Here is a 4,243-nt window from a genome sequence, read left to right as displayed (position 1 = left end):
CAAGAAACTCTTCGTATGACGTGCACGTCTAGGCAATGCTCCGCTTCATTCCTGCTCTCCGTATTTGCGATCCAGTTGTGCCCTGTGTAGACGCGGGGCCCATATCTCTAGCGATATTTCGTTGCTCTGCAGATACACTTTCAGTATGTAGGTGACGAGCAACTCTTACATTCGAGCACATTCTATTATCGTCTGGGCTTGGACATGATCGTGTAGAGTTTGAACTGGCTCTTTCGGTTTCTGTTGTTTCCAAATCGCCTACTATTTCTTTTCTGAGAGGTGATTTTTGCCTTGGTTGCGACCTGACTTCCTGAAATAATTGCTTAATTTCGCTTTCTATGTTCTGTTTAAATTGGGAGAACTCCGCGGTCAATGCCTTATTTGGTGCAATTTTTGTCTTTTGCAGCTGCGTTATTACTACTTGTTTCACACGCCTCTAGAACTTCGTTAATGCGACTCTACCTTTTTTTGTCGTGTTTTCTGTCTTCTCCAGTGTTTCAATAGAAGTACGGTTTGCACCCCTCGCTAGTAATCATGCCTCGTTCGCGGTTCTTCTGACCTCCGCAACCTCTCGTTCTAGTTTTGTATCTGCCGTTTCTATATTGTTACACCTTGTGCTCTGTTGTGCTACTAATCGCTCTTTCGTTCTAGTTAACATGGACTGATAACAACTCCCTCTTAAGGGAGTATAATCTACACTACCCACATTTATAATGTAATGGGCACATAACATAAAACATCTACAACAAAGAAGCTAAACTAATGGCAACATCGTGATCCCTTCATACCATGTAACTGTTTACAAGTTCCTCAGCAGTTGCACACTTTCAGAACAGTAGGAGGCAATTCTTCTTCGATTTGCTGTAGTACAATTCCTCCCCCACCCCCCTTCCCTCCTCCCTCCATAGTAAGAGAGCACATTGAGTGCCCTCTGCAGCTTCTTCCTGAGCCTGCTTTTGTGAGCAGAGAAATTATCACTTTTAGGCGTTATAAATATTTAATCGATGTAATTTTATATCTCTTTTTTTACAAAAATATTTATTTGTTTTCTTTGATTTATTTCTTATTTTTATATATTATTAATTCCAGTTTCAGGAATTACTCACTCTGTAATTCCATTCGATAGACCATAAAATATTATTTTAATCAACATATCCTTCTCTTCAAATAAAGTAACTAAAAATTTTTAATGCACTTCTTACTAAAAATTGTTTGTCAAGAAATTCATTACTGTTATTTTTAGGATTCTTTATTTGCTTGTATCTTAGATTAATACTTCCATCTTCATAGAACTGAATATCCCAGCAAGTGATTTACTTATAATATCTGTTTGGCAAAACAATTTTGAAATCTTAATTGAGCACCATACAAATTTTTTTCACCGTATCTAGTATTCGAATATTCACATCCAGTAATGCTATACAAAACACTTACCTATAGCTCCCTAATTGCTTTAAACAACTTGTACTTGCTTGCATTTTTAGTTCCTTAGATAGAGTATCTGCGAAGTTTTTATTAAGATTAAAGAAATGTTACAGATGGATAACAGAGATAGCAAAAACAATGTAATTCAAGCTATCGAATTATTTGAGCCGTAAATATATTTTTAAAAGTGAACAGAACTAGTTAAATGAAAAAGACAAATATTTTCAACAAGAGGTTTTTCAAAAAAAGAATTATGTTGGTGTAAAAACAGAAATAGAAAAAATTCTCGTATTCAGCTGAAAAGACACTTAAAAGCATTAATATAGAAATTTAACAATAACCAAACAAAGTCTTCATACAAATAGAAAAATTGATATGATCATTATAATTTTATTAAAAATATTAGATAAAGAAGAAAGGGAGAATTACTTACATTTAGTAAAGGATGATATCGAGAAAAAATATTTTTCAGATTTGTTATTTGCTGACCCTGATTTTGAGATTCCCAGAAGTATGATAATAAGAAGAAAGCTTGATATGAAATAGATTTACATAAAAGGAGAATAAGAATCAGTTATTGCATTTATATAATTGTTTTAAAGAAATTCTTTATACAAATTTGTTTTATTTTTAGTATCCATATGGCACTGTATCATAATATTCTAGAACTATTCTTTTATCATACTGAAGTGAGAATTCTTTCTTAATTACATTGTTGATAAAAATTATGAGTTAACATCTCTGCTTATCTGGCTGTACACAAATCATATTTTTTCTTTCACTTCATTCTCAATTAGTGTTATAATACATTTGTAATCCAGCTTTACAATGTTCTTATAGTTTAAAGTAAATCTCTTTATCTTCATCACAGTGTTTTGCCAGTTTTCTCAAATCAGTAACTTTTAGGTCTAGTTGATTAACAATTTTTTAATCCAGTTGTTTCCTAGCTCATCAGTCCATTCTCCCAGCATACAATCTGTTTCCACAATTTTTCTACTGTCATCAATATATCCTATCTGTATCTATATGTATATGTATGTAACTGATTCTCCACACCTACCATGCCACCCAAGTGTTGCCTTTTATGTAATGATTGCTGCTATAAAAACATTTGTAGATGTTTCACTTCCAACATAATAATCTTTGAAGCTGCATGTCATGTGAACCATATTCCCATCACAGAGTTGATATCAATATTATCTAATTGATCATCCTAATGTATATCATAAAATTGTAAATCTATAACATACTGCATTTAACTTATATTCTGATGTTTCCCCTATTTCCCCCTAATGAATTCAGACATATATTAGAAATAGCTCGTTTTCTTGCATTTTCTTTCATCTTATAATCCAATTGAGTACTCTTTTCTTCTTTCACTCTATTGATGTATAACATCTTGGATTCAAAATGATGAGGACTGTTTCTTAACTTTATTTTCATCTTTTACATAATTTTTAAACATGTGTCTTTTATTTCTAAAAGGCCACACTTCATAAATATCTAAAATTTTATATCCTTTCTCCACAGTTTTTTTACTTTATCTGTTGCCCAAATTCCAATGAAACTTCTTTTGTGATTGTTCTTACTACATCTGTTTATTTTTTTTCTTCTGCGTATTTGACATACAAAGGAAATAACAGTTTTTCATGTTTATCTATCTGTATACATACTGACAAAATGGTATCATACATTCCTTATGGTGCTGATACTTTACAAATCCATACTACTTCCTTATATAGATTCTTTGTCTGCATACTTTTGTTGGGTGCAAGCATAACAATCACAACATTGTATGGTAGGATGGAGACTACACACATCGGTGTATTTTATTTTTGCCTTAACACCATCTCCTTCAGCTCCTAATTTTGTAGTATTTGTGTGACTGCCACAAAGAAACGTCACTTAGATTCAATGGTTCAACAATGTACAATAACTGTCTTAATTTCCTAAATTTTTATATGCTGCTGACTTAACCCAGTCACATTCCCAAATCTCCACTAAATTATATCCAGAATTTCTAGTCTCAATACTTCTTGTTAGAGTCTTTTGATATACATCACCCACTGTTACATTTCCCATCATTATTTTTTACAACTATGCCAAATCAGCAATGGCATTGATCAAAACCACCTACTCTCTCCCTCCAGCTATATATGCTTCACCACTATTAAGAGCATTTTTAATACTATCTTGACAGAAATTTTCTTTTTGTTCTTTATCCAATACAGCAATTCTTCCACAAGGAAAATAATTAAACCTGTATGTATATGCAAAAAAGCTCCAGCAATTTTTCACTAACAGAATGAATGTGTATTAGCTATTTCTAGGAACTGTTTTCTAGTGTAAAACAACATCTTGTCAATATACCTTCAGAAGAATTACAGTATTCATTAATTATTTTCCTCATATTGAGTGCTTAATTTTCTTTAACTTCTTGACTGTGCCATTTGAGAAATATTTCTCTTTTCATAGAATCAACACAACAATGCTTGACATATGGTATAGGTCCTACATACTTTTCATCTTCTGTGTTATTGACAGATGTGGAAATCAAACTTTATTCAATTCTTTCAAATCAAATGCTTTTGGGAACGTGCTAATTGGGTCTTGTACAAAATTAGTGCCATCATTAATTTTTAGTTCAAATTGCTTTATCTCCAATAACACTTGTTTACTTCCTGTATAGATGCTACATGGTTTTATTGTATTTTCAAAACAATTTGTCACAATTCTGACGTTTATCAGGTACACTCACTGACATTTGTCTGAAATTTATAAACAATATTACCATAAAATTGTGAACTGTTATTGAATA

This window comes from Schistocerca gregaria, chromosome 2 (assembly GCF_023897955.1).
Source record: "Schistocerca gregaria isolate iqSchGreg1 chromosome 2, iqSchGreg1.2, whole genome shotgun sequence".
NCBI lineage: Eukaryota > Metazoa > Arthropoda > Insecta > Orthoptera > Acrididae > Schistocerca > Schistocerca gregaria.
Note: the sequence above shows the minus strand (reverse complement) of the source record.